Consider the following 17,658-nt stretch of genomic DNA (forward strand, 5'->3'; position numbering starts at 1 on the left):
AGGTTTTATTTGTAATTATCAAAATATTCAGAGATTAAGCAAATATCAGCTGTGGATTCTCCTCTTCAGAATACTATTATGTTAGCCCTTTTGGCCCTTGGCCACTCTTAATAATAGGCTACATATATATTCAGGATTTAGATAGTAAGACTATTTTGGTTTATAGTGTATCTGGTTAATATGATCTATTCCTAGAACGGTTCCAATTTCTAGTATTATATTCCTAAGGAAGAAGGCTAAATTGAAGCCTGAGGAAAGATAAATCCCATCATCTATGATATTGTGGGAGGGGACATAGGGGATGCTAATTTGAACAGAAAGTGGGGATCAGAACCAAGAGAAATTCTCATTAGGCAGAAACCTAGGGCGAAGCTGGAACTGTAGGAATATTAATAATACTCTGAAAACCACTGTCCCTGATGGAATTTCCATAAAACTAAGGCAATAACGGCAATAAGGATCCAGAACACACCAATTCTGAAATAGGGGGTTCATTAATATCATGCCCATTACCCATCCTTCCATGTGAGGAAAAGCATGGTAGTGTTAGTAGCTTCCAATTTGGGTCCAGGAGGGGAAGTGAAGGCATAGAGTATATTATCCTGTCTGGATTTCTTTGTTGCCTTTTTTATACATGCATGGAAAAAAGAAATCTTTTCCTCTTTAATGAAACTCCTACTATGTACATAATGATTATATAAGCTGAATTATGTGGGTGAAAAGGAGGAAGAAAAAGCTGTAAATCTCGGAAGAGAAAGTACTTTGTAAGGTTCTGGATACACCAGGTTTTTTTTTTTTTTTAAGTTTGTAGTTAAATTCCAGTTACTTAACATACAGTGTCATATTAGTTTCAGGTGTACAATATAATGACTAATCACTTACATACAACACCCAGAGCTCCTCACAAGTACACTCCTTAATCCATAGCCACTATTTACCTCCTCCCCCCACCCACCTCTCCTCTGGCAACTATCAGTTTGTTCTCTATAGTTAAGAATTTGTTTGTTGGTTTGCCTCTGTCCCTCTTCCCCACCCCTATGCTCCTTTGAGTGAAATTTTTTTTTATTTTATTTTTTTTTCAGCATAACAGTATTCCTTGTTTTTGCACCACACCCAGTGCTCCATGCAATCCGTGCCCTCTCCAATACCCACCACCTGGTTCCCCCAACCTCCCACCCCCCGCTGCTTCAAACCCCTCAGATTGTTTTTCAGAGTTCATAGTCTCTCATGGTTCACCTCCCCTTCCAATTTCCCCCAACTCCCTTCTCCTCTCTAATTCCCCTTGTCCTCCATGCTATTTGTTATGCTCCACAAATAAGTGAAACCATATGATAATTGACTCTCTCTGCTTCACTTATTTCAGTCAGCATAATCTCTTCCAGTCCCGTCCATGTTGCTACAAAAGTTGGGTATTCATTCTTTCTGATGGAGGCATAATACTCCATAGTGTATATGGACACATCTTCCTTATCCATTCGTCCGTTGAAGGGCATCTTGGTTCTTTCCACAGTTTGGCAACCGTGGCCATTGCTGCTATAAGCATTGGGGTACAGATGGCCCTTCTTTTCACTACATCTGTATCTTTGGGGTAAATACCCAGTAGTGCAATTGCAGGGTCATAGGGAAGCTCTATTTTTAATTTCTTGAGGAATCTCCATACTGTTCTCCAAAGTGGCTGCACCAACTTGCATTCCCACCAACAGTGTAAGAGGGTTCCCCTTTCTCCACATCCCATCCAACACATGCTGTTTCCTGTCTTGCTAATTTTGGCCATTCTAACTGGTGTATCTTAATGTATCTGGTGTCTTCTTTATATATTAATCTGAAGATGGACACTTGAGCTGTTTCTTTAATTTGGATATTGTGTATAATGCTGCACATGTCACTTTGAATTAGTATTTTTTTATTCTTTTGGTAAATACCTAGTAGTGCAATTGCTTGAGCTAGAGTAGTTCTATTTTTAAATTTTGAGGAAACTCCATATTGTTTTCCAGAGCAGCTATGCCAGTTTGCATTCCCAGCAACAGTGTAAGAGGGTTCCCCTTTCTCTACAACCTCACCAACACCTGTCATTTCTTGTGTTGTTGATTTTAGTCATTCTGACAGGTGTGAGGTAATATCTCACTGAACTTTTTTTTAAAAGATTTTATTTATTTATTTGACAGAGTGAGATCACAAGTAGGCAGAGAGGCAGGCAGAGAGAGAGAGGGAGAAGCAGGCTTCCTGCCGAGCAGAGAGCCCAATGCAGGGCTTGATCCCAGGACCCTGAGATCATGACCTGAGCCGAAGGCAGAGGCTTAACCCACTGAGCCACCCAGGCGCCCCCTCACTGTACTTTTGATTTGTATTTGTATTTGATGATGAGTGATGGTGAACATCTTTTCATGCATCTGTTCGCCATGTGTATATCTTCTTCGGAGAAATGCCTATTTGTGTCTTCTGCCCATTTTTAATTGGATTATTCATTTTTGAGTATTTAGTTTTATCATTTCTTTATATATTTTGGATACTAACCCTTTATCAGATATCATTTGCAAATATCTTCTCCCATTCCCCCAGTTGCCTTTTAGTTTTGTTGATTGTTTGCTTCTTTGTACAGAAGCTTTTCATTTTGATGTAGTCCCAGTAGTTTAACTTTGGTTTTGTTTCCCGTGACTCAGGAGACATATCCAATACAAATTTACTCAGGCTGATGTCAAGAAGGTTATGGCCTATGTCATCGATAGGATTTTAATGGTTTCAAGTCTCACATTTAGGACAAAATTCATTTTGAATTTATTTTTGTGTATGATATAAGAAAGTGGTCCAGTTTCATTGTTTTGCATGTAACTCCAGTTTTCCCAACACCATTTGTTGAAGAGACTGTCTTTTTCCCATTGGATATTCTTTCCTCTTTGTCAAAGATTAGTTGAACATGTAGTTACAGGTTCATTTCTGGGTTTTCTATTCATTTCCATTGATCTATGTGTCTATTTTGTGCCATTATCATACTGTTTGGGGCACTATAGGTTTTTAATATAACTTGAAGTCTCGAATTACAATGTCTTCAGCTTTGCTTTTCTTTTTCAATATTGTTTTGGCTATCTGGGATCTTTTTGTGGTTCCATACATGTTTTAGTTTTTTTTTTCTAGCTCTGTGAAAAATGCTGTTGGTATTTTGATAGGACCTTCATCAAATATGTAGATTGCTTTGGGTAATATGGACATTTTAGAAAAGATTTTATTTATTTTATTTGAGAGAGAGAGAGAACATGAGTAGGGGGAACGGGAAGAGATCGAGAAGTGGACTCCCTGCTAAGTGGGGAACCCAACATGGGGCTCGATCCCAGGATATGGTTCTTATCCTTTTTAAAAAATTAATGTGGCATATCAGCTTGATTTATTTGTGAATGTTGAACCACCCTTCCAACCCAGGAATAAATCCCACTTGATTGTGGTGAGTGATTCTAATGTTTTTTGGGATTTGGGGGATATGGTTTGCTATTATTTTTTTTGAGAATTTTTGCATCTATGTTTATCAGGGATATTGTCCTGTAATTTTCTTTTTTAGTTGAGTCTTTGGTTTTGGTGTTAGGGTAATTCTGATCTCATAGAATGCATTTGGAAGTTTTCCTTGCTTTTCTATTTTTTGGAATAGTTTCAGAAGAATGAGTATTAAGTTTTTCAGAATATTCTCTTAAGTTATTTATATTTTAGTAGTGTTGGTTGTTATTTCTTCTCTCTCATTTGTGATTTTATTTATCTCTGTCCTTTCTCTTTGCTTTTTGATAAGTGTGGCTAGAGGTTTATCAATTTTATTAATTTTTTTCAAAGAACTAGCTCCTGGATTCATTGATTTATTCTATGTGTTTTTTAAGTTTCTATATCATTTATTTCTGCTCTAATCTTTATTGTTTCCTTTCTTCTGTTGGCTTTTGGCTTCATTTGTTGTTCTTTTTCTAGTTCCTTTAGGTATAAGTGTAACTTATTTGAGAATTTTCATGCTTCTTAAGGTGGGCCTGTATTCTTATGTCTTTCCCTCTTAGGATCACTTTGGTTGAATCCCAAAGATTTTGGACCATTGTATTTTCATTTTCATTTATTTCCATGGTTTTTTTTTTTAGTTTCTTCTTTGATTTCCTAGTTGACCCACTTTTTTTTTTTAAGAAGCATGTTGTTTATCTTTCATGTGTTTTTTCACCTTTCCAATTCTTTTTCTTTTAAAGTTTTATTTATTTGACAGAGAGACACAGCAAGAGAGGGAACACAAGCAGGGGGAGTGAGAGAGGGAGAAGCAGGCTTCCTGCCAAGCAGGGAGCTTGATGTGGGCTTGAACCCAGGACCCCAATATCATCACCTGAGCTTAAGGCAGACACTTAATGACTGAGCCGCCCAGGCATCCCTCCAATTTTTTTTTTCCTTGTGGTTGACTTCCGGGTTCATAGCATTGTGCTCAGAAGAAATGCGGGGATGGTCTCAACATTTTTGCATTTGTTGAGGCCTGATTTGTGACCCAGTATGTGATCTATTCTCAAGAATGTCCCATGTGCTCTTGAAAAGAATGTGTATTCCATTTGTTTTAGGATGGAATGATCTGAATATATCTGTTACGTCCATCTGGTCCAGTGTCATTCAGAGCCACTGTTTTGTTGTTGGCTTTCTCTTTAGATGATCAGTCCATTGTTAAAAGTGTTAAAGTCCCCTATGATTATTATTTTTTTAAAGTTTCTATTTATTTATTTGACAGAGAGAGATACAGTGAGAGAGGGAATACAAGCAGGGGGAATGGGAGAGGGAGAAGCAGGCTCCCCCCTGAGCAGGAAGCCTGATATGGGGCTCGATCCCAGGACGCTGGGATCACGACCCGAGCCAAAGGCAGAGGCTTAACCCACTGAGCCACCCAGGTGCCCCTCCTCTATGATTATTTTATTATTTATTATTTATTATTTATTATTTTATTATGGTCAGTGAGTTCCGTTATGTTTGTTGTTACTTGTTTTTTTTACATTTGTTACCCAGTATATTATATATTTGGGTGTTCTCATGTTGGGTGCAAAAATATTTACAGTTCTTAGATCTTGTTGTTGGGATTATTCTCTTTGTTATGATATAGTGTTCTTCATTTCTTGATACAGGCTTTGTTTTTAAAGTCTAGTTTTTCTGATATAAGTATTATTACTCCAGCTTTCTTTTGATTACCATTTGCATGATAATTGTTTCTCCATCCCCTCATTTTCAATCTGCAGGTGTGTTTAGGTCTAAAATGAGTCTCTTGTAGGCATCAAATAGATGAGTCCTGCCTTTTTATGGATTTTGACATCCTCTGTCTTTTGTTGGAGAATTTAGTCTGTATACATTGAGAGTAATTATAGATAGATATGTAGTTAATGATGTTTTATTACTTGTTGCAATTGTTTCTGGAGTTCTATTACTGTCTTTTTCACTTCTAATGTTTCCTTACAGTCAAGGAGTCCACTTTAATATTTCTTGAAGGGGTAGTTTAGTGGTCACAAACTCTTTTAGTTTTGGTTTGTCTGGGAAATTCTTTATCTCTCTTTCTATTCTGAACAATAGCCTTGCTGGATAAAGTATTCTTGGCTGCATATTTTTCCCATTCAGCACATTGAATGTAGTATGCCACTCTCTTCTGGCTTGCCAAGTTTCTGTTGAGAAATCTGCAGCTAGCCCTATGGGTCTTCCCTTGTAAGTTAAGGACTTTTGTCTTGCTGCCTTTAAGATTTTTTTCCTTATCCCTATATTTTACAAATTTAATTACAACATGCCTTGGTGGTATTGGTCTGCTCTTGTTGATAGGAATTCTCTGTGCCTCCCAAACCTGGATGTCTGTTTTCTTACCCATATTAGGGAATTTTTCAGCAATTATTTCCTAAAATAAATTTTATCCTCCCCCAATTCTGTTTCTGGGACCCTAGACTATGACTGTTATTACATTTGATGGAGTCACGGAGTTCCCTATGTCTATTCTCATGCTGTATAATTCTTTTTGCTCTCTTTTATTCAGCTTCCTTATTTTCCGTTATTTTGTCTTCTAATTGACTGATTCATTCTCTGCTTCTTCCAGCCTGCTCTTCATTGCATCAATCCTGTTTCCAGTCTCAGTGATGGCATTCTTCATTTCTGGCTGATTCTTTTTCAACTCTTTTACTTCTGTGGTCAGAGTCTTCCTGAAGTCTTCCATTCCTTTGTCAAGCCCAGCAAGTATCCTTATGATCATTGCTTTACATTCTCCATCAGGCATATTGCTCCACTTAGATCTCTGGCGGTGGCCTTATCTTTTCTTTCAATTCAGATGAATTCCTCCATGTTGGCATTTTGTCTAAGTTTCTGCTTTCCTCTGTGTGTTGAAAAAGCCAGCTATGTTTCTTCCTCTTGAGAGTAATGGCAATGAAGAAGAGATCATGTAGTATCCAGAGCCTAGCACTTCAAGGAGTGTCTGTGATGTGTTGCTGTGTGTGTGGTGAGTTGCAGAGGCTCTCCTTACCTATGGTGGGCAGCATTTGTTCCTTAGCCAGAATGTGGTGAGTTTCAACTCAGTGTGCTCTGGTCTGTTGTGAAATGAGACATCATTTGCTTCTAGACCTGAAGCCCTGCAAAATTGTGGTGTGGGCTAGGGCTTGGGAGGGCTTAGGCAGGTCTTCTGGGGAGAGGTCTGCCAAGCTGAGTCTGGGACAAGCTTCACTGAGAAGGGTAGTCCCACCAGAGTACAGGGGCATGGGACTTGATGTAAGCTAGTTAGGCTGCCATTGCCAGTGCTTTGCTGCTTCCTGCAGGTGGCTCCATGTTTATGCTGGGGTAGAGGGAGGAAAATCACACTGGCCAGCCCCTTTCTTCCCACAGAGGTATCTCTGAGAATGCTGTCTCTCAGGGATGTGCTCTAAGAAGAGTGAATAATTCCCTTCTGTGTGTCCCAGGCATTCTTCACACAGCTATTTCTACACCATTTCCCCTAGGGCATTTGCCTGCTTTCTGTCCAGGAGTAGGGCAGTGCCCTCTATCTTAGCCAAGCCTGCTCTCCTTTAAACTTCAGGCTTTCAGCCCCGCTGGTTGCAAGAACTCATGAAAATCAGCCGTGTTCATTTCCCCAGCCAATAACTTTGGGATATGTTCTCCTTGTGCAGTCTCCTTTCATGTTCTACACTCCTTTGTCCTTCTCCATGACCATGGCTCTCTCCCTTCTGCAGTACATGTGATCATTTCTCCACTAAACCACACTTCCTATCTTCTTTGGTGTAGTCTCTTCTGTGTCTTTAGTTGTGTAGTTTGTTCTGTCAGTCTTCAGGTTGATTTCTGGGGTTTAGGATGATTTGACAGTTAAGTAGTTGTGTTTGTGATGTAAGATGTGCCTAGGGTACTCCTACTCCTCCACCATTTTTTCACCTCACCCCCACCCCCATCCAGGATATTTAAATTTAAAGAGGGAAGACCTAGGAAAAAAAGGGATATTCCATCTTGGTGGAACAGGAAGTCCTTAATGAACTCCTTGAAATCAAAGTTATTTTGAAATGAAAGGCATTTCTTTGGGAAAGCATTACTCAAATGGCAGCCCATGAAATTTGAGGTAAGGATTGATTCACAGAAGAACTTTCATATTATTATTATGTATATAATTTGCACTAAAAGTGTGAATTTCTGGAGAAATAAAGTAGGTAGTAGAAGAAAACTGTGTCTTCATTTGAGGTATCCTAGAAACAGACCCAGAAGCAAGGATTTGAAGACAAGTAGTTTATTGGAGAGTTGGTTCCAGGGAAGACCAGTAGGGAGAAGGGGAAGGGATATAGTAAAAAGAATTTTGTATTATCAAACCAGTTAGTCTTTTGGGAAATTGGAGCCTGTGTCACTGTGGAATTCTGTGTAGCAATGTAGAACACTCTTCAGAGTTATTCAAACCCAGAAGAAAAGAAAATGGGGTGTGTATGTAACAATTCTCCACCCATCATTCACTGAGTATTGCTTGTGGGAGTGTTCCTTTTCTAGCACTTCTAGCATGTCTTTACATGGAATGAATGTCTGGCATGTCTTGTGCTCCCAGGCCCAGAACACAGTGCTCTGGCAGAGTTTGCAGCAGTTTTCAGTAAACACTCACCAGGTTGCCCGACAAGTTGAATACCAAGGCAATATGATTGGGGTCTAGCAGAGTCTTCTTCATTCCACCCTTTACATTAATTAGATTTACTTGCCCATCACCTTAAGTTCACCCTGTTCTATTATTTATTCTTCAGTGTAGTGTTTGGTCACCTTTATTAAAGTAAAAAACCGGACTTATAGCCAAATGATAAGTGGGTAAACTATAGTGCCTGTGCTGTCATGGTTCCAAGGCAAAATACATATTGTATCATCTCCTTTCATGATCATTCATTCTGTATGTTTATCTTCACCCTTTGCCATCATGACTGCAGGCTTCATTTGCTTGCCCTCTAGGGTAACATAGATCTTCAGCCTGAGGGGTCTGAATCCCTGGTTACTGTGTCTTTAACAGATCATTGTCATGGCTGGTGTTAATTTCCAAAGTTATTATCATGGAGACAACAAGAAGCATCCTAGTGAATTCTGTTAGTTTCCATATTTCTTCCTTTCTCTGTTATATTGTAGAAACCCTGTCTCCTCATGTTAGTCAGCATTGTTTATCCTTGCCTATTTATACTACCTCCTTTCATCTTTTTTCACCCCATTCAAATATAAAACATTTTCTTCATTGGGAAAAGTTCTTTGGTTCCTGTTACTGTCTAACCCCACCACCATGCCCAGGCCCTAGCAATCCATGGTGTTTTATATCACTATAGGTTAGTTTTGCTTTCTCTAGAGTTTCATATAAATGAAATTGAATATGTACTCATTAGTGCCTGGTTTCCCTTCTCAATACAATGTTTTTGAGATTCATTTATTTCATTGTATCAGTAGTTCATTCTTTTTTTATGATTGAGTAGTATTTCACTATCTGGATAAGCCACCATTCATCTGTTGATGGACAATTAGTTGTTTTTATTTTTGGCTATTATGAATAAAGCTGTTATAAACACTGTATACAACTGTAGACATACACTTTAATTGCTCTTAGTTCAATACGTAGATGTGAGATTGCTAAGTTATATGGTAAATATATGTTTCATTTTTACCAGTAATGGCCACATTGTTTTCCAAGTGATTGTTTTATTTTACATTCTTAACTTCAACATATTAGAATTCCAATTGCCTTGCATCTTTTCTAGCCCTGGGTTATCCACCTTTTAACATTTAGCCATTTCAGTGGGGTTGTCATTTATTATGATTTTTAAATTTATAAGAAAAATTTAATTTTGCCTCTTGCATAGTAGATCATATTTTTGTGCCCCTCAGCAAAATCATTAGAAAACATTAGTGAAATTCAATATTCCTTTATATTTTTGCCTACTGCACACCAAAGGGAGCATTAACTTTGACTCTCTCATGGAGGAGTATACCCATGTTTTTATCAGTGCTGCCCTTAATTTCTCAGGTCCCTGAGGATGGCTGAGTCACTACCAAATGGAGGAGAAATTGTTATGTGTGTGTGTGTATATATATATATATGTGTGTGTGTGTGTGTGTGTGTGTGTGTGTACATATATATAAATCACATATATACATGATTTTATTTATTTATTTGATGGAGAGAGAAATCACAAGTAGGCAGAGAGGCAGGCAGAGAGAGGGGGGGAGCAGGCTCCCCACTGAGCAGAGAGACCAACATGGGGCTCAACCTCAGGACCCTGAGACCATGACCTGAGCCATAGGTAGAGGCTTAACCCACTGAGCCACCCAGGCACCCTTAACATATATATTTTTTAAGAGGATAAGGAATTTGTAGCAAGACATATAATTCAACCAATTTGGAATAGTTCAGTTACCATTTTATCACCAAATATTTGTTTTCTCATTCTCAGTTTTGATCTAGTTAAAACCTCACCTATAGTTAGTTACCTTTCTGAATCCCCCATGATAATTGATCTATCTGCCCTGCAATGCTGATAGACCATTAAGTTCGAAGGATTATGATGATGACAGTGACAATGAGGATGATGGTGAAGATAATGAGGGAAAATGTAGTGGTTATGGTTGCTTCGCACAGTCCAACCAAGTATAGGTGCTCAATAATATATATTGAAAGATTAAATGAATGAATGAAAAGTGGCTTTATGGAAGATTTAATACCTGCCAAATACTATGCTCATTTGAGTTTATCTCCTTATTCTTAAAGTGATCCTTTTCGGTAGTTAATTTTATTTCCCCTTTGTTAAATTTATTCCCCTTTATTTCCCCTTTATTAGTAAGGCATGTAATAACTGTTTACCTGAGTTGGATGTGGTCACTCAGAATTCTAGTTCATATGCAATATCTAGATTTAAATATTCCTTCAATGTGATGTTCGGTTAGGTTCTCAGAATGTCAGGAATTAGAGGTAGAGTCAATACTAATTTTCCAGACAGTTTGGTACTTTAGCCCTGCCTTATTCCAATAACTGTTTGTCCAGCTATAAAAGACATTAAATGAGCTGCGCAGTACTGTAGCTGTATTCAGAGATCATGTTGTAGGTGAACTTCTCTGTGCATATATTACCCAGGAAGTTAACTAAAAGGAGGATATGTCCAAGCCAAGGTAGTGTTCCTGAGTTCCACGGCCTAATGCCATCAAAGAATATCTTAATAACATGGCAATTTATTTGTATATAACACCCAGTGCTCCATGGAATAAGTGCCCTCCTTAATAAAAACTAATGTACTGTATGGTGACAAACATAACATAATAAAAATATTAATAACATGGCAATTTAACCATGGCCTGTGACAAGTTACAACTAGGGAATGTATAGGTGAACAATTGCTGAGCTCTAACTAAATATTTTACATACATTTCAAGTCACGATAATGTGTATAATAATGAGTAATGCTTACGATACCATGTTAAGGAAAAAAAAAAAAAAAAACAAGTGTGAAATTTTAGTTAACTGAGGCCAAGTCACATCTTACCTTCCTCTCCCTGACTGATCACATGGTATCATGGTAAGTAAACAAAGATCTTGGAGAGCCCTTGATTCCACTCATATGTGGAATTTAAGAAACAAAACAGATGAACATAGGTGAAGGTAAGGAAAAATAAAATAAGATAAATTCAGAAGGAGGCAAACCATAAGAGGTTATTAACTATAAGAAATAACATGAGGGCTGCTATGGGGAGTTGGGTGGAGGGATGGGGCAGTTGGGTGATGAGGATTAAGGAGGATATTTGATATCATGAGCACTGGGTGTTATATGTAAGTGATGAAACACTATATTTTACTCCAGAATCCAAAGGTGCACTATATGGTTACTAAGTTGAATTTAAGTAAACTTTAAAAAGAGAGGAAAAAAAGAAGAAAAAATACCCCATGGAACTAAAATTACAGAATAATAATAGGGTAGAAATATAAGAAAATGTCAGAAATCCTAATTACAATATAATATTTAGAAACAGTAAATCCTAGATGGATCTAGTACACACCCTTAGCAGATCTCAGGAATATATAGGCAACTCCTGTTTAATGGCAGAACCTGGTAATGAGAATCAAATATGGTTTGTGAAAACATAAACTGGGATCCTACTTCCCACTATCTTACATGGAAAAAGTATATAATCAGTTCTAACTCTCAACAAATATTCTAAAACACAGTAAAAATCTCACTATATAAATAATAACCAGGTGGTGGGTATTAGAGAGGGCACGGATTGCATGGAGCACTGGGTGTGGTGCAAAAACAATGAATACTGTTATGCTGAAAAGAAATTTAAAAAAATAATAATAACCCCCTTGCTAGGGTATAAATACTTAAAACTTTGCTTCATGATTTCTAAGAAGCTAATGTGATTCTTGGCAACCATTGCTTTTTCTGCATGAATGTGGCTATTCTTAGTACTGCAAAATGCCAAAAACTACCACTTTGCTGACATTCTGTGTCACATGACCTGTCTTTCAAACTTTCATCATCATAACTAGTCTTTCCTTGCACATAATTTGTTTTCTTGTTGTATTAAGTTTTGGAGTTAGAAATACTAATATTTTGCAAATACTGTTCATTGACAAGTTCTAGTGAGAGATATATTATCTGAAGTTTAAGCACTAAAACAAGGAATTTTGTACCTGGAAGTTGTTCCGCAGGGTAGATGGGGAAGTTTGGATTGATAGGTATATATCCACATACCAATCACCACAAACCCTTCATGTATTAGACTGGGATCTCTGTTAATTGCTAGCTCATATTTCTTCTAGATCAGGTTTTTATCCATCAGAGATGGCTTCAGTAATGGTCAACAAATAACATGGAAGAAAATACCCAGAAAAATATAAAGGAAAACTCACATTTCTACAGAGACTAATGAGATGAAACCACAGAGACTTTGTATAGAAGGAACATTCACCCTCTAAAGAGAAAAACAAAACAAAATGGTTTCCTTGCATAAAAATCCATATTAAAAAATAAAGAAGATAGTATAGACCTCATATTCTCACTTCAAAATGAACAAGAAACAGAAATTAATAATAGTTTTATAAATAATACTTTCTGGGCAAGTAAAAAAACCTTCCTATATAACATCAAAGAGCTATTTGAAGTCACCACTAGAGAAATCTAAACACTTTAACCTACTGGAATTTCTAATGACCCCTCTCCTTACATCATTGCTTTGGTTTTATTTTTTTTCCCTTCTTGTTTTAAAATATGATCTTGGTTTTCTCCCTAAGACTCTTGGAATTCTTTTTCTGCTTTAGTTCTAGGGATTTCTGGACTCCTCCTTCTCCTCCTCCTTCTCCTCTTCATCATCATCATCATCATTGTCACCGTCACCACCACCACCACCACCACCATGCTGCTAAATACTGAATTTTAAAATTGCACTATTTGTATTAATTTACTCAATCTGCATCTTATTTCACAGATGAGGAAACAACGGTGCAGTTTTTACTTTTTTGGGGGGAAGGAGATCATTTGTTTATTTCATGAGGACAAACTGTCAAGCAGATGGTATGTGAAAAGCAAATTTTATGATTCCTAGCTCCCCTCAATGTTTGTAACTTATTTTAACATTTTTTCAATAGCTGAATGGTTATGAGATTCTACACTGAAAATCATTCACCCAAAGCTTAAAACCCACATCCTACTTTCTTCCACCAACAAAAGATGAGACAGAAGTTGATATCTGGAATTCTTTGGTCTTTTTCAGAAACGACATTTTTATTTATTTTTGAATCCAGAAAGATGTTAAGATTTCTTTATATTTGGTGTAAATGTCATGTCTAGATACCAGCCTTTATAATTTATTGAGCTGTTCATACAGGCAATTTGGAGATTGCCTTGATTGTTTATGTAATAATTCATTCTTCTCTTTTTACTGCTCTGTATGCCAAAATCCCTAATAGGCAGAATTTGGATATTCTGGACCAAATTATTTTCCTTACAATTTTTCTACCTCCTTTTCTGTCTGTATTTTACTTTGAAACGTCTCCATTTACTTATTTGTCAAGAATCCTTATGATTCTTTTCTTTCAGCTATTATACTTTTGATTTATAAAAAGTTTTTTCTTTTGTCGGTTGTTGACCTCAATACTTAGTGGTGTTTTAAGGATGCAATATTATCTTGGAGCATCCTGTGCTGAATTTTGTTTTTCATTTTCTCTTTTGATGCGTTTGGAGGGAAGAGGTAGCAGCAGTTGTTTCCACCCTGCTCTACCCTACCCTCTAGATCACAGCAGCTGGCACTCTGGGAGCTACATTTTAGAGACTCCCTTGCCAGCAGGGTTCCAGATTGAATCCCACACTGTGAAAAGTATAGTGTGATGGCTGGAAGGTAGAAGGAAGGCAGAGCCATTATTGGTCCATTAAAAGCAATTGTTGTGTGGGTTGCCAAAAAAAAAAAAAATGTATCAAGGAATAGAAGGCTGGAGAACCCAGTGTGCTAATAATGGCAGAACATTTAATAAAACTGTAGACCCCAGTTACTCTGAAACACATTCACAGTCCCAATGAAGCGATAGTGATCTTATTAATGCAAATCTGATCTAGCTTACCAGCATTTCAACATTAATGAATCCCCTGTTGCCCTCAGATAAACTAAATGTCATCCAAATATCTTCTTATTTTGGTTCTTGAAAGTCTATTTCCATTCAACTACTGAAAAACTCTCTTCCTACACGTGGTATTTGACATCACTGATAATTTAGACTCTGCCTATGCCTTCAGTTCAACTTGTTCTTTTTCTTTTCCATCTCACCATCACTAAAGCATATCAAGGAATCATTTTATAGTTGCATGCGTCACAAATGTTGTTGACCATCTTGAAATGCCCTTCGTTTCTATTGCCAAATGGAAAATGTCTTGTGTCTTCCAAAAATCACCTTTTCTTTTTTTTAAAGATTTTATTTATTTATTTGACAGAGAGAGAGAGAGAGATCACAAGTAGCCAGAGAGACAGAAAAGAGAGAGGGGGAAGCAGGCTCCCTGCTGAGCAGAGAACCTGATGTGGGGCATGACCCTGAGATCATGACCTGAGCGGAAAGCAAAGGCTTAACTCACTGAGACACCCAGGTGCCCACCAAAATCACCTTTTCTATGAAGTCTCCAAAACATATAAAGAGAGAGAAATACAGACATCACTAGGGGGAAAATACAAGAAAATCACAATGAGATATCATCTCACACTGTTTAGATGGGTATTACCAAAACCCGAGAAAGGATAAGAAGGGTTAGGAAGGAAGTTGAGAAAAAAGGAACCCTTGTACACTATTGATGAAAATGTAAATTGGTGCAGCTTCTCTGGTAAACAATATAGTGTTTCCTGACACATTTCAAAATAGAATTACCATTTGATCCAGCAAATCTCACCTCTGGGTATATATCCAAAGGAATTTAAATCTCAAAGAGATATCTGTACTTGCATGTTCACTATAGCAGTTTTCACAATAGCCAAGATAGGCAAATACCCTAAAAGTCCATGTAAAAAAGAATGGGTAAAGAAAATGTGGCATATATACATACAGGATATCATTCAGCCTTTATAAAGAAGATCCTGCTACTTGCAACAACATGGATATACCTGGATGACAGCATCCTAAGTAAAATAGACCTGCAACACTGCACTGCTCTCACTTATATGTGGAATCTAAACAAATACATGGAAGCAGAGTGTAGAATTGTGGTTGTCAGGGACTGAGGGAGGGAGAATAGGTAGGTATTGATCAAGTTTCAGTTATACATAATAAGCTCTATAGATCTGTATAACATAGGGCCTGTGACTAACAATATTTTATTGCCTACTTAAGATTTTGCTAAGTGGGCATATCTTAAATTAAGTTCTTTTACCTACCATGTAAGGGCAAAAAAAAAATCAACAAGGGGGGCCAGGAGGAAGTGCCTGGAAGTGATAGGTTAATGGCATTGATAGTGATGATGGTTTCAAGGGTGTATACTTATCTCCGAACACATCAAATTATAAACATTATATCTACAGCTTCTTGTATGTCATTCATACCTCAATGAAGTGGTTTGATTTTTTGATTGGAAGTATTATAAATATAGAATTAACTTAGGGAATTTGTCTCAATAAAACATTTTATAGGCCACAATCTAATGCACTAATTTCCTCATTAAGGTTGTCCTTCACGGGGAGCCCATATATGGCTGATAACGACCATCCTGGATTTATAGACTCAGTTTTGTATTTCTGGTCTTCACTTTTCTATTTGTCATGCTCACTCTTTTATCGTAGTCTCTCTCAAGGTAATACAAAATGCGTTTAGTTACTTTAAATATAATCCGTTATTATCAAATCCTGGCTAAAACTTTGGGAGACACTCAAACTCTTTTCAGTAATTTGACCATCATTTCCTGATTTATTACTAAATTACTGAAACTCCTCTACTTCCATACACTCTTCAGTAGTTCAGATCCCAGGGTGGAATATTATTTCCATGTTCCTGTAGCATCTTTTTGCTATGTCCATGAGTATTTTCAAGTGGACCCTAGAGATTATATGGCTCAATCTTCATATTTTTAAAAGACTTTATTTATTTATTTGACAGAGATTACAAGTAGGCAGAGAGGCAGGCAGAAAGAGAGAGGAGGAAGCAGGCTCCCCCTTGAGCTGAGCAGAGAGCCAGATGCGGGGCTCAATCCCAGGACCTGGGATCATGACCTGAGCTGAAGGCAGAAGCTTAACCCACTAAGCCACCCAGGCACCCCTCAATCTTCATATTTTGTGAAGAAGAGGACTTACATATTTTTGGAAGTTGACCAGTTAGTTGAAGGCGGCACCAGGCTTGTCCAGTGCAAATGATTCAGAGTCTAATCTGGCCCCATTGCATTCCATCCCTACTGCCGCTTCCCTAAGCCCGTGTTTTTTTGTTGGGAAAGAGAATGGGTACAGTGTCTGTATACATTTTCCCACTTTGATCTTGGCTTTTCCAAACTCCTGTTAATACAACATGTACAGATAATCATCTGTTAATTTTTAGGGAATGTTGGGTATTTCTTTATTGTCAATCAGATAAAATTGAAATTTCTAATAGGGTGCTCAAGGTCAAATAGGATCTAATCATGGAGTAGAATTTGTTGCATAAAATGAATTTGATATTTAGCTTCAGGGTTTGGTTTAAAAATAAAATAAAAATTGTGTCAATCTTTTAGAGCTATTTCCTCAGAAGAAAAAAATAGACATATCCTAGCTGGAAAATAGATGCAAAAAGTACAAAAATTTAAAGATTGACTTCATGGAAATGTTTTTAAAATAAGTTATCAATCACAAGATAACATTATAGTTGACAACATCAGTCAACCAGGAAAAAAATGTTTAATTTGTTTGTTTTCAATACATTATAAAGGAGATAAGCAAATAACTTAGGTTCCCCCAACTTGAATATTTGGGATAAATTACAGAAACCTGAAATAAGTGCTCCCTTCCACTGATCTACACAAACATTCTATGGTAACAGCTTTAAGAGAGGAATTAATCATATGGATGCATTATGCATCTGAGGTGCTGTAGATAGAATAAATAATTTAGGAAATAGGAACTGGTGAACCAAGAGGTGCTGTGGTCATTCCCTGTCCTTAGAGAATGGCCTAAACCTTAGAACGATTCTGTTTCTCTCCAGCCTGAGATTGATGCATATATATGTAGCTAAGCTAAGGGCCAAGAACAGCATTTCAGAGCATGCCTGATGCAAACCATATATATTCCAAGGTGAACCGCACTATGACCAATATTTCCTTGAGTTAGGCATGGAAGGAATGTGGACCCAAGCGTTGGTACTATTTCCATCCTTTCCTTTCTAACCACAACATAATATACAACCTTCTAAAATGTAATTATCTAAATGCCTCTTGGTAAATCATTATTAATTTTGTTTTGCCATGTTTATGGCTAGAGAGAAGTGAAATAAAAAGTGTATAAATCTACAAAATTTTGGAAATTTTAAGCACGTGGTTTATATCAGAGGGGGAAATAAAAATTCAATAAATGATTTTTTTTAAAAACAGATTTCCATTTTTCTAGGGATGTATGTACAGTGTTCAAATGAAGTAGCCAGGGAAAATGCATTAGGCCTCATATTATGGGCCATAATAAAGACACCTGGTTTTCAGAAGTCTTCCACTGCAAAGCCTTGTGATATTATTT

The sequence above is a fragment of the Enhydra lutris genome, unplaced genomic scaffold, assembly GCF_002288905.1.
Source record: "Enhydra lutris kenyoni isolate GAN:26980312 unplaced genomic scaffold, ASM228890v2 scaffoldscaffold12, whole genome shotgun sequence".
Classification (NCBI taxonomy): Eukaryota; Metazoa; Chordata; class Mammalia; order Carnivora; family Mustelidae; genus Enhydra; species Enhydra lutris.